The following is a 15,070-nucleotide window of genomic DNA, read 5'->3' as shown; positions in this document are numbered from 1 at the left end:
CCGAATGCTCGAGAAATCGGGTGTGAGGGTTAAATGAGGAGCTGTGCTTGATCAACACAGCGAAGCCTCGGGCGAAGAAAGTGTGGCATAGTGCCTTAACCGTTGCTGGCCTTAGGAACGATCCTTCGGCTTCTTGTAAAGCTCTTCCTTGAAAGTGCTGGTTTACATTGTAATGCAGGTAATGCCGAAGTAAAATAACAAAGGTGGTCGACTCATTCGATGGCCTTGTTGCGTCGCAACGAATCCTCATAAGATAAGAAGATAAGGAGTACAGCAATTATCTCTATTATAATTCAAAGAATTATGTAGAAAAATAATGTACGACCGCCCACGTGCAAATCAAACGAAAAATATGAATTTGCGTAATAACCATGGTAACGAGGGTTATTACACGCACGTGCACGTGCAATGATTGTTTTAACGTCATTTTGATCGGTTTTGTTGATATTACGCTGTGTTTAGTACGAGCAACATAATTGGCTGTATCTTCGGTTGTGTAGGATATTGTTTGACGCGATTTAAACTCACTAACAAAAAATACTATTAGCTTCATCCCTGTGACCATGGGTTTTCTAGTAACGTATAAAATAAACTCGAATAAATTATTTCCCTCGTCTGTAACATCTGACGCGTAAAATGTGCCTGCAATTACATGCCCCGTTAAGAGAACAAAAACGTGAAACGAAAGTGTGAAAAAATGAATGTGTGGTGAAAAATTTGAAACGGTTCAAATTGCGTCAGACGAGGCTGATACACTGCTCTTATTAGGGCTGACAATGTTCCTTATAAAATGAACTCTGTTAGGCTCTGCTTTCCTCTTCTCTTTCAATTCCTCCCAGAGCTTCTTGAAAGCTCTCCTTTCTTCCACTGATCTGTCTGGGCAAATGTAGATACTTTTATAGCCCTCTTTTGTGCGTAGAAGTTTATCTTTTCTCAGCACCTGAGCAGTCATATCAGAGCTATAATTCAGAGATAGCTTAGTAGGCCGTGATGTGCCAACTCTACAACAGTCATATATATATATATATATGGACACGTTCATTGAAGTTTGAGGATATTGGTAAATATTAGTGACCCTACTAAATGGCACGATGATGTAAAATGTGTCACACTATAAAACTATATAAACCCTCAATGGTTAGGATAATCGTTTCATCCTCTAGATAAACTTTGTCGCATAACGATATCTTTATCAGACGATAAGATATCGCTTAAATGCGGCCGGCAGTGAGTTGTAAACTTTGTCACACTATAAAAATGTGACAGAGTTTATATGGACCCCTTGTTGCCGTGTTTGACCAAATTTTCGAATTTCAAATAATAGGATAGTTGCATATGACTATTATCTACATATTTAGCGACTTTTTTCGTTAAATGGTAGCACCATGTAAACTCCGTTACACATTTAAGAAATTTATATGAGGGATGTTTATGACATCCTGACAAGAAATGCCGAATAGTCTAGCATTATTTTGTGAGCTGAATGTGTTTGGAATTGTTCACATATTTCATTGTTATAGGCAAATACAAATACAAGAAGGCAGAAATAGGTAAATTTAGTCACATAAATTTGTATGATATCTCAACATGTGTGAAATCGAGTAAATATTAGTATACCAACTTAAACACCCTATATTACGTACTATGGATCAATTAACAATATTTCAACCATACGCCGGTCACATAAATTATTATATGGCAGTGATATGTTAACATTGGCAAAATTTCAACACCTGAACAGGGTAAAAATTTGTAAATTTCGTCACAAAAAAATATTATAACTTTATTTGCTCCGTGTTAGCAAAATAACTAATTTATCGACATAGTGATGGTGATAAAGTAACATTATATACTAATTGAGGTATGATTCTTCAAAATAGGGGCAAGAAATGTAAATTTCGTCACATCAGCCATAGCATTAGTTAGATAGATTTTCTTTCATATCAACTGCCCTTATTATAGCTAGAATGGATTTATACAGGAAATATAGAAACCCATGCCCATTTTTCATCACATTGAAATTATACTGTTGGGGCAGGAAAAGTAAATTTCGTCACATTTCAGTAAATTAGTGATATCAAACTCAGCATTGTTAAACTTGGGTTCTGATTTGCTAAAAATAACCAACCAATAATTCCTGGAAGAAAATTGAATTTTAACTGAGGTATGGTTCTTTAAAATAGGGGCAAGAAATGTAAATTTCGTCACATACGTAATTTTAAAATTTAGATAGATTTTATTTCCTACCAATAGTCCTTATTATAGTCGGAATGGATTTATACAAGAAATGTAGAAACCCATGCCAATTTTTCATCACATTGAATCTATACTGTTGGGGCAGGAAAAGTGAATTTCGTCACATTTCAGTAACTTAGTAAAATTAAACTCAGCATTGTTAAACTTGAGTTCTAATTTGCTGAACAATAACCAACCAATAATTCCTGGAAGAAAATTGAATTTTAACCGAGGTATGGTTCTTCAAAATAGGGGCAAGAAATGTAAATTTCGTCACATACGTCATTTTAAAATTTAGATAGATTTTCTTTCATATCAATAGTCCTTATTATAGTTAGAATGGATTTATACAGGAAATATAGAAACCCATGCCAATTTTTCATCACATTGAAATTATACTGTTGGGGCAGGAAAAGTAAATTTCGTCACATTTCAGTAACTTAGTAAAATTAAACTCAGCATTGTTAAACTTGAGTTCTATTTTGCTAAACAATAACCAACCAATAATTCCTGAATTCTAACCGAGGTATGGTTCTTCAAAATAGGGTCAAGAAATGTAAATTTCGTCACATACGAGTACGTCATTGTAAAATTTAGATAAAATTTCTTTCACGTGAACAGTCCTAATTACAGTCCGAAATGATTAATACAGAGATACAGGAAATATAAAAACCCCGGCCCATTTTATAATGTATGTAATATGTTAATCACAGACTATTTCATTCTATAATCATTGTTTCCAAATTTAACCTATTTATGATGTCTTATCATTTCGTGACGATGTGTACATCAACTGCCCTATACTTGAATCAACTGTATCCGTGTATCGTCCTTATATAGAGTTTTCCCGCAAAATTTAACTTATTTACGATGCCGTATCATTTTGTGACGATGTTTACATCAACTGCCCTATACTTGAATCAACTGTATCCGTGTATCGTCCTTATATAGAGTTTTCCCGCAAAATGTAACCTATTTACGATGTCGTATCATTTTGTGACGATGTTTACAACAACTGCCCTATACTTAAATAAACTGTATCCGTGTATCGTCCTTATATAGATTTTCCCCGCAAAATGTAACCTATTTACGATGTCGTATCATTTTGTGACGATGTTTACATCAACTGCCCTATACTTGAATCAACTGTATCCGTGTATCGTCCTTATATAAAGTTTTCCCGCCTTCCAAACCAAAATCAGATATAAATGATTTCGGAAATTCACCCAGAATTTCAAATTCCATATAATGTGACAGAATTTACATCATTTCCCAATAACCAAGTGCATGTATTAGCTAACTTTTCAAAACAACATATTTTAGGGCTATGATTGGCAGAAGAACCATCAAATAATGAGTTGAAAGGGTTTTGAGGACACCTCACAGTAGAAAAGAGGTCTCGTATTCTGAGTGTGACAAAGTTTACGAAATATTGCCTTAAAGCTGTTCGATCCGTGCCCTTTAACCAATGTTGTATCATAATTGTTAGATTGACCTAATCTACTATATTTCAGACCAAGGAATGATAATTGGGCAGCTATGGTAAACAATGTCACAAAAATGTGACATTTTTTACATTATAGTGCCTAAAAGCAATACATTTTATTTCTGAGCAGTGCATATGGGAGTATGGGTCACGTGGCTAATGTTCAGAACTTATGAACACGCTAGATTAATAGATGCTAAAATTAAGCCACTATCGTCGAAAACGCTATTTTAGAAATTTACCAATATCCTCAAACTTCAATGAACGTGTCCATATATTATATACAGTCACGTAATGAAGGTTTCTCATTTATCTCACCAACAACTTCAGCAACTTTGTTTTGTAGCTTCTCGCCGTCGGATTCACTAGATTACGACGTTCCTGCTTCTTTCGTCCTTTTCAGCTATTGTCTTAACTGCAGTACAGATCTTCTTTGGCGTAAGAGCAGCTGCACAAGTCTTCTTCAGGGCAGAAAAATATGATTCCATCTTTGTCTGCACAGTTGTTTGGACAGACTTGAGTTCTTCGTCATTCTTTTTAATGAGCTTCTTCTGCAAATCGATGACAGTTTTCTGCTCCGCGTGACAGTTTTCTGCTCCGCGATTAATGAAATGTTTTGTTTATCTACTCTCTCCGCAGCCATTTGCAAATGAGAGGCTGCATAATGATTAAGAATAAAACAAACAGTTTGCAGCCAATTACACAGTTTTTCTTTCGAAACTGATCGCTGTTTAGGTTTTTCAATACCAGATCTCCGTATTCCTTAACATCCAGTTCGTGGCACATTTCATTAAAAACACTGTTTGTAGCTCTCGCTACCTGATCTGCATGTCTGGCATTAAAAGGATCTTCACAATCGGGGCCATCGACTAAATGCTTCGTATGTTCATGGTATGAGTGCTGCATATTGTACGAGTATGTATGTACATCGTGTATATTTCAATGTACAGTTCTTGTATAATTATTAATTATACAGGCTACACAACGATCACACTAAAAGACGAGCACTTCTTATCGCAAGTTATAATAACCAAAGTGAAAAGTTCATATCATGGTAATTTGTTGTACATTCCGTGCAATAATCTGGCTAAAATTGCTTCACAATATATCTTAACATTTTTATAATTTTTCTTTTTCCACTTTTTTCTCACCGTTATTCACCACCTTTCCCAATTCTCATTAAGTGCGATCAATTCATTAGTACATACATTAATTAAATTATTAGATAAAAGTTCTAAACAAGGGATAGTTAAAAATAACGCCCAAGTCATACATATTATAATTTATAATTTATTATAATAATTATTACTTAATGAACCACCCCACTTAAAAATTAATCTGAAAATGTATCTCACAACATAACCCTGTGGGGAGATAGTACTTTAAATGTACTGACTCTATTGTCCTCCAGTTTTCCATTAACTTAATACAACACTCTATTTTATCGAAGTATGTACATTGTACATGATTGAGCAATTATATTTTGTCTCGGAAGTAATCAAGATACAGGAGTAATAAGTTCTATAGAAGTATGTAATATGTATATTGGGGGGGGGTGTCACGTCCGTCTATGTCTGCTTGTCTCATAGAATCCAAAAAGGACAGGACATAGGCGGACATAGGCGGACATAGGCGGACATAGACGGACATAGAAGGACATAGGCGGACATAGAAGGACATAGAAGGACATAGAAGGACATAGGCGGACATTAATGGACACCTAAATTGCTAAATAAAATGTTCAATTTTTGCTGTTATAGGGGGATCATGTTTTTTGTCCGTTCGGTACCCTATATTTTCAAAACGGACAAAAAATAGAGCGGACATAAACGGACAAAAATGGACAAAAACGGACAAAAATGGAAATAACATTTAGATGCTTCCTCCTCCTACTCTTCCTCCTCCTCCCCCTGGGTCTTCCTGATCTTCCTCAGTCCTCTTCCTCCTCCCCTCCTCAGTCCTCCTCCTACTCCTCCTCCTCGTCCACAGTCCTCCTCATCAGTCCTCAACAGTCCTTCTCCTCCCCAGTCCTCCTCCTCCTCCTGAGTCCTCCTCCTGGGTCCTCCTCCTGGGTCCTCCTCCTCCTCTTAATCCTCCTCCTCTTCCTCCTCAGTCCTCAGTCCTCCTCAGTCCTCCTCCTCATCCTTCTCCTCAGTCCTCCATCTTCCTCCTCAGTCCTCCCCCAGTCCCCCTCCTCCTCCTCCTATTCAGTCCTCCTCCTCCTCCTCCTCCTTCTCAGTCCTCCTCAGTCCTCCTCCTCCTCCTGAGTCCTCCTCCTCCTCCTCCTCTTCCCTCTCAGTCATCCTCCTCAGCCATCCTCCTCAGTCCTCCTCAGTCCTCCTCCTCAGTCCTCCTCCTCCTGGGTCCTCCTCCTCCTCTTCATCCTCCTCCTCTTCCTCCTCGGTCCTCAGTCCTCCTCCTCCTGGGTCCTCCTTCTCATCGTTCCTCCTCCTCCCCAGTCCTCTCCCAGTCCCCCTCCTTGTCCTCCTCCTATTCAGTCCTCCTCTTCCTCCTCCTCCTCAGTTCTCCTCAGTCCTCCTTCTCATTTCTCCTAAGTCCTCCTCCTGAGTCCTCCTCCTCTTCCTTCTGAGTCCTCCTCTTGAGTCCTCCTCCTCCTCCCTCTCAGTCATCCTCCTCAGTCATCCTCCTCAGCCATCCTCCCCAGCCATCCTCCCCAGCCATCCTCCTCAGCCATCCTCCTCAGTACTCCTCAGTCCTCCTCCTTCTCAGTCATCGTCAGTCCTCCTCCTCAGTCCTCCTCAGTCATCCTCCTCCTCCTGGGTCCTCCTCCTCCTCCTGGGTCCTCCTGGGTCTTCCTGATCCTCCCCAGTCCTCTTCCTCCTCCCCTCCTCAGTCCTCCTCCTACTCCTCCTCCTCGTCCTCAGTCCTCCTCATCAGTCCTCAACAGTTCTCCTCCTCCCCAGTCCTCCTCCTCCTCCTGGGGCCTTTTCCTGGGTCCTCCTCCTGGGTCCTCCTCCTCCTGGGTCCTCCTCCTGGGTCCTCCTTCTCCTCCTCAGTCCTCTTCCTCCTCTTCCTCCTCCTCCTCCCTCTCAGTCATCCTCCTCAGCCATCCTCCTCAGCCATCCTCCTCAGTCCTCCTCCTTCTCAGTCCTCCTCAGTCCTCCTCAGTCCTCCTCCTGAGTCCTCCTCCTCCTCAGTCATCCTCCTCAGTTCTCCTCCTCCTCCTCCTAGGTCCTCCTTCTGGGTCCTCCTCCTCCTGGGTCTTCCTGATCCTTCTCCTCCCTCTCAGTCATCCTCCTCAGTCATCCTCCTCAGTCATCCTCCTCAGCCATCCTCCTCAGCCATCCTTCTCAGCCATCCTCCTCAGTACTCTTCAGTACTCTTCAGTACTCTTCAGTACTCTTCAGTCCTCAAAAATTTTGCCGCTTATGTCCACCAATGTCCGCTAATGTCCACCAATGTCCATCCAAGTCCGCCAATGTCCGTCCGGGTCCGCCAATGTCCGTCCGAGTCCGCCAATGTCCGTCCGAGTCCGCCAATGTCCGTCCGAGTCCGCCAATGTCCGTCCGTGTCCGCCAATGTCCCAAAAAACACGTCCGTTGTCTCATAGAATCCAAAAAGGACAGGACATAGACGGACATAGACGGACATGACACCCCCCCCCCCCCCCCCCCTATATTCTATTTATTTTAATATTTATATTATATATTGCTGCGCCCTAACGATGTCTATTCATTTCTTATATAACAACCAATATACTATGATGATATCAATTATCAGATATCATGTTAAATTCACAAAAAACAAAATCGCATACACATTTCAAGGAAACGTCTTCAGAAAAACATTTAATCCGTAGGGATTAATGGTTGTCGTGTATGTAGCGCGCTGGCGACTTATGTCTCTGAAATCATTTTTATGCGCAACACGTTCATATAAAATACGCGCGGGCGTAATCCTGCAGTCAGTGGGGTGGGTGGTGGGGGGGGGGGTAATCCTGCACAGTCAGTGTCGGGGGGGGGGGGGGGCTCATCCTAAATGTTCATTATTTGTAAAACGAGGAATCAGTTGACCAAAAATGTAAAACCCAATTTTGGAGGGGGTCCCGGTATTATATTAATTAACGGAACATTCGTGGAACATTGTTGAAACGTTTGGACAAAATGGGGACATGCGTTTATCTGACCTTAATAAACCACGAATGGTGCCAAAAATAGTTGTAAATGATGCATATAGTTATAATCTATGCCTATGGGCCTTCGAAATTCGCACACAATGACCTAGATTCATGGACTGAATAAAAATGAACATTTTCCTCAAATTACTCAGAGTGGTCGGAAGGAGTTTGTGTTGGTCCTAGGACCACTCAAACCGAGTTTGGGAATCTTTGCATGTCTAGAAGCGATGTAAGGGTGGTTCCAATTTTGTCCCAATAATCCTCGATCCAGAAAATCTGGATATACGCAGGAGAATTATTGGGGGAAATTGCTTCATGGTTGTGCCAATCTCGGCCAGCTCATCTGCTTTTACATTTCCCCACAATCCGATGTGTGCTGACTGCTGCATGTTTAAGTGGATCCGAGAGCATTAAGGGAGTCGTAACTGTAGTAGTTCTGGGGTGAGTGTGTATGTGTGTAATTTCCTTTGATATATATATTAAAGTTGTAGCGCGATGCGTTACTGTGCCGCGCCGAGCTGCGATGAATTGACATCGTCAATTAAATATTGAAGTAACATTCCTATTATGTATTACATATTAAATGTTTTATAGTTGTGAGGTAATTCGGAATCAGTGTCTGAAAGTGAAGATATAATAACATTGAGTTTACTTGGTTTCAACTGCCCTTTTAGTTTTAGAAAAACCATACCTGGGGACCTCAGGCTATCAGTATCATGTTCATTTGTAGCGCGATGCGTTACTCAATGAGGCTTCTCACAGTCATTATTTAATCGACAAATGCTGATTCAAAATCACCTTACTGCATACTGGGCCGCACTCAGCCTGTCATTCCGCCTAATCTCTATTGAACATGATTCCCTGAGAAGATAATGATGTATAAAAAAAATAGTTGTAGGTTTATAACCTACCAAGACGCGCGCCGAGTCGGAAGCTCTTCGTACGATCACAATCGTACACGGATATCCAATATGGAATACTAATAGCTCCAAATCTAATCACACCCGGCCATTTAGTAATTAATTAATTTGGGCATTTGGTGATTTTATATTAATTTTGGCAGATGGGTCCAAGTTACTGCGGACATAGTTCACTATGTGTTTACCGTGTTTGGGTGCCCATCATATTTTACAGATGGGGGCGATATTTTGAACGATTCTATTTTATATTCATTTATTGCTGTACTCTGTAAAATTTGAAAAGTATATTTTAATAAAAAAGATAAGAAGAAAAAACTATTTTAACTTTTGTCAACTATATACAACTATATATAATACGGATACCCAACTTTTATTTTGGGTGTTGATAAAATTAAAAAGAAAATGATAAATAATTATTTTAAAATTGTATTTTGGATCGTCTACATACTGTGAAACCCCGATTTACCCGATTTATCCGATTTACCGGGCGCGGGTAATTTTCCATTCCCTCGAATTTTTTCAGATTTACTCAATTTCAAACATTTTCTCGAATAATATGTAATATCATTTTGATTTTTTTTGAACAGTTTGGTCGGAATTTTTTGACAAGTTGAGTTTTCTGTACTAGGGTTCGAGCGTGCTAAATCATTGACGGATGTTACTCGTCTACATTTCTTCGAAGTAGCGCGCGCCGCTTTCTTCTCGAAATGTTGGCCCGATGGCAAGTGCTACGAAGTTGGAAGTAGCGCACGCCGGGCCAGATCATTAACAATGGTCAAGCTAAATCACTCTACAGTCGATTTTCGAGATTGCTCTTAAAGGGCCCCCGACAGTTGAAACCAACTCGAATCGATGTATTTTCGGACGCTGATTCAATACAACATAGCCATAGGGTTAAAATGCTCCCTGCCTGGCGCTATATTGGCGAAAAACTGTCTCGATCACGTGATATGACCGTATAAGGAAGTTAGTCTAATTTCTCTGTAAGCCGTGATTATTTAATAGATTTTAGGTAGTATTGTGTAATATCGGTGCTAGGGAGTTATAATAGTGCAGTGGAAGTGGAACATCAAGTTCTGGTCTGTGTCAAAGGTTCGGTGGATCTGCACCTGTGTGAGTGCTAAATGTATCACCTCAGGAAGGAGGGGCTGTAAAAGAGCGGTTCTGACTGTGTCTGGTAGAGTGATAAATATATCACTTCAGATTGTTACTGTTAGACAATGGTGGTCTTTGTTGTAGATTTTGAATTCGCACCTTGAAGGAAGGGGCTTAGGTCACGTGGGTTTTAAGCAGGTGGATTATTGTCTGGACAAGTTTCGGTTGGAAAATCCGACAGGGGCATGAAGTCACGGACAGGACATTATATAAGGTCCGGTGAAACTGAAATGGTCCTAGAGGGAGATTGAGTTTGCCCTATTCGATAGAGGGTCATGATTGATGCCGGACTATAAAAGACCAGGACCAGTTATGGTTGGATCCTGGTGAGCACGGATGGGGCGTGTCGTTATAGGGAGAATCAGCGATGGTTGATTTGGGTCATCTAGATTAGATTAGGGTATAGTACAGGGAGAGTCAACGAAGGTTGATTGTTGATTCGGTTGGATCCTGGATACCTAGGATGGGGCCTGTCGTTACGGGGGAATCAACAAATGGTTGATTCAGGTCATCTAGATTAGGTTGAGGATAAGTTAAGGTACGGTCAACGCGAGTTGGCCATACTATGTGGTATTAGGTTGTCATACGTTGTATGACCCGCCGCGCACGAGTGCGCGGCTCCCCCTGTATCTACTCACTATAGTGAAGCGACCGTGGGGGTCACCACGTGATACAAGTATTAGGATAAGATCTGTATTTTATATTAGAGCATTAGATCTTTGGGCGTTTTTGGGCGATATGAGTCTGGTTAATTAGGATTTGAAGTAGAAGTTTGTCGGATTATTCATTGTGTTGTTTTATAGTTTAATATTTTGTAAACATCGTTATCACTTTCATTTTCGTTGTTCGTAACCTAAATTACTACAAATAATCTACGAATCTAAAGCAAGTAGTGACTGCACTTACATCTTGTTAGGGTTAGGGTTTCAGTATATTGTTTCCCTGGGGACCTCAGGCTATTATGTTCATAAACAATAGAGATTCGGCGGAATGACAGGCTGAGCGCGGCCCAGTAATATATTGTATATGCTTTTGTTAAGGATCGGGTTAGCCTTAGGGTTAGGGTTGGGATCAAATTAAAAAGGGTTAGGGTTTTGAATAGTCGTTCAGGGCCAGCTAGAGAACGGGTTGAAGAAGACACGTGACAGTCGAGTGTAGAATGATTAATCGTCATCCTCTGGCGCAATATGATGCACCATATAATATATATAACCTCATATTTCAAGAACAGAGGCAAATATCAAAATTCTGTACAATAGAATTTCACCTAACCATGTGCTTTCGCGCCACTGCGGCCGTGAGGCGGGCGCGCGCTACTGCAAGCGCAAGGGCTCTGGATAGAGCAACAATAGAATTATGTGAAACAGTCTAAGCTAAGTAGTATAGGGGGTGCACGATAAAAATAAACTTCCTCGGATTTTAAAAATTTGTGTACCACTGTTTTCTAGAGACTGTGAGAATTTTCGCAATACCAAATTTGTCATACCTTTTTGGAAAGATCAGTGAGTTTCGCCTAGGTGCCATATTTGATGGTGCGCGGCTTTTGGAGTAAAATAGCTGTAAAAGTCGCGTAATTTGACCAAATTCGTTGATTTTTGTCGTATTATTCGGATATATCTTCAGTTCCTTGAATGAGATCATTTTAAAAATTGGCGACGACCTTCCAATAAGGCTTTCACAACTGTCCGAAAAATTTGGTGGATATCGGAGTTGATATAGTGATCAAAATGGGGCAAAATACGCTGCTTTTAGATATAACATAATGTCTGATGCAGATGGTTGGATATGCTTTAAATTTTTCGGACACCTAAATTAAAGGATATTCAATATCTATTTGTTTGAAGAAAATTGTGCTGGCCGAAATTAGCGCTAAAAAACCATCCTACAGTCGGCACGCGCGGCTCACTGTCGATGGCGCACTACCTAGTCTAAGGAACACTTGTACCAAGTTTCAGGTCCTGGGTGTGGCCAGTCTTTTCCAAAAGTTGAGCTCTATTTAGAAAGAAGATATTAAATTAAAAGTTAAAGTTAAAGTTTTCCATATAAATGTAATTACAGGTAAACCTCAAATTTTGGCGCGCAATATTTCAGCAACGTAAGGTCAGATTTTTATGTAGTTTTTTTCTACTTGTTCATTCATCTCCAGCAGCTCTGATCAAACATGTGAAAACTGGAAAAACGATTTTTACCCCCCCCCCCCCCCCCCGGCCTTAACAATAACAGGTCGTGATTGCACGAAGATACCCCTCCCCATAGGCTGGTTAACGTAATATGTAAACGATCCCTTGCTTAAATATCATATATTTAAAGTTATACATCAAATTAGATTTTAATATATGAATATCATTGATGGGAATCGTTGAAAGTTCATTAACTCGTACCAGCGAGTTTTTACGAGAACCAAACTTTAAAAGATGTCCCCAGTTTCCATATCTTGATGTTGAAGCAATAAAGAAATTTTTCTCAGAGAATGTCGCACAAAATGGAGTTTCTATTCATCCGGAAATCATCCGCCGACTCCTGGAAATATAAATCATTTACGTCAAATTTTATACATTTTAATCTTTATGTAATATCCGGATTGGAACAATATTTATTATAACTATTTCCGGTAATTATATGCACTAAAACTCGTGGACACTGAGAGCTGATAATTTGCAAATTTTTCCCGCAAAAAACCGAATATTGCAAGTCACCTCAGACTGGCTGGCGGGAAGTTTCAAAACAAATAACAGTGGCGCACTATTATATACTAGCAGGAACACCGTGCCCGCGGGCACCGTTTGGCAGTTCGGGTCCGGGACCCCCTTTCAAAAGTTCGGTCACTGGTCCTTGTTTGTTGGTCAACTGCCACTCGAAATCAAGTTTCACAAAAAAATACCCATTGGTCATTGAGAATCAATAAAAATAACTGCAACATAGATCCCCTTCCAAGCAGCGATTATCATTCTCGTTCTGATGTTATAAGGATCATGGGTCTTGTGTCTGATGGGTTAGGTAACTCCAGTCCACCTGTTACAGCTACGGATTTATACCTGAAATATAAACATAACATTTACGTATGAAATATTGTTTCTGTCTGGTTCCTAATGAACCGTTACAAGAATAACTTTAATATAACCATGGCAAATCAGTTACAAAATATATCTGTAAAAGGAAAACAATATTTCTTACCTGGTTATGTTCCCGAGGAACTCCCCTCAGCTGTCTCACTTGTCTGTACTCTAGCTCTCACCTTCCTGGCTGTTGCACTCTATCAGGTCCCTTCTGCAGATCGTCTCAGCTCCAATCTAAGCTCCCGACTCGGGAAAACCATACTACATAACCCGACATGGGAAAATATCCCCCTCACACACCAAACGATGAGTTTACCAATCAGTCAGGATGAGTAAAGCAAACTGTACACTCGCTTACCCTTCTACAACACGCTATCAGATGTCTCTTAAAAATTCCGAACAAACCACTTCTGACACCCGGGCACTGTTGACCAGATTCTTTATCTCTCTGAGTTCCAAATTGATGAGAGGTAGTTTTATAGACTCGAACACACCTGGCATTTGCCCGCATCCATCAAGGCAAGCCTAGTTGAGCATCAATACATTCTAAAGATATAATCAATCATCTCCTGTTTAAACTGATGAACAACAGGGGCTGGTAACATACGGAACACCATTCGTGGGCATTCACTGTCAAAAGTTGCCGTAATGGATATGGTAGCCCAGCACCCCAAATACCTTGGAAACCTCCGCAAGGGCATTATCATAAATAGACACAAAACTTCAAGTCCGTAGAAGGACCGAAATGACAAGGCGCTCTGTCATAACGACATAGATAAAAAAACTGACAATCGGTTGTTTCAAGATTTCGATAATACAATCAACGGATCAAAAGTCGAATAAGCAAATAGTTAATGTTAGCTGTACAATTCTTGTTTTTATATAGCGATCACTACCTCTATCAAGGCACCGGATATCCCGTCTCCTTAGACATTAGTTAACAACCTGCACAGGATGTTAATTGAGATGTTAATTGAATCCGGATCGACTAGTCAGACTTGCCTATCATGTCTTCATGCATTAGTTTCCGACCAGAGTCCCGAAACTCATTACAATTAGTTGACTATCAAACCTGATTGGCTTGTCCAGACTGCCAGTTCATAACTTCCTACGAAACTTTTTACATATCTAGAGCACAACACAAACTTTCTTAGGAATATAGTACACACAGCTAGGGTTGGCTAGGGTTACTAGCACCCAATAGCTCACTATTCACCCAGCTACCGAGGGTTATCCGGAAACCAAATTAGCCCTTTTTACACGACAATTTCTATGTCAGATTTTCAAATCACCCTATTTCCGGCCTGAAATCCATTGAGCACGAGCTGTGCGATAGAGGACATAGTCAATACCGAAAATATTTTAGTTCGGTTTTCGAAGTCCGCACCACCCTTCGATATAACGATTTTGGACTCGTGGGTTCCCTTTGTAATGCGATCTCGGAAGGCAGGCCTCCCCTACCGCATACGAGCTCGAAGCGGAGCACTGCTTCAGAGGTACGTATCGAGAAGAATCGGACCAAAATTTTCAAGTCATAAATTTCGAAAGTTTTCTTGGAAACTAAATTTGTACATATTTTCATGCACCCTGATCATTATGGAGGCAGAAAATATTTTTTTTTCGGTTTTCGAAGTTTCGACATACGATTTTTGGACTCGAGGGTTCCCCTTTTGTAATGCGATCTCGAAGCGAGTAGGCCACCCGTCGCAATACGAGCACGGAAGCGGTAGCTCTGCGTTTTCCCAGAGGTACGTATCTGAGAATGACTCGGACCGAAAATTTTCTAAGTCAAAAATTTTTCAAAGTTTTCTTGGGAAACACCTTTTGTTCATGTTTCCATGCGTACCCTGATCAATACTGACCGAAAAAAATATTTGGTTTCGGTTTTCGAAGTTCGATATAATCGATTTTTGACTCGAGGGTTTTCCCCTCTGTAATGCGATCTCGGAAGTGCAGGCCTCCCCTTCGCCCATACGAGCTCGGAAGCGGAGCTCTGCTTTTCCGAGTACGTATCGAGAATTGACTCGGACCGAAAATTTTTCTAAGTCAAAAATGTCAAAGTTTTTTGGGAAACTACATA

Source organism: Bolinopsis microptera, chromosome 10 (assembly GCF_026151205.1).
Source record: "Bolinopsis microptera isolate Bmic1 chromosome 10, MBARI_Bmic_1.0, whole genome shotgun sequence".
Classification (NCBI taxonomy): Eukaryota; Metazoa; Ctenophora; class Tentaculata; order Lobata; family Bolinopsidae; genus Bolinopsis; species Bolinopsis microptera.
Note: the sequence above shows the minus strand (reverse complement) of the source record.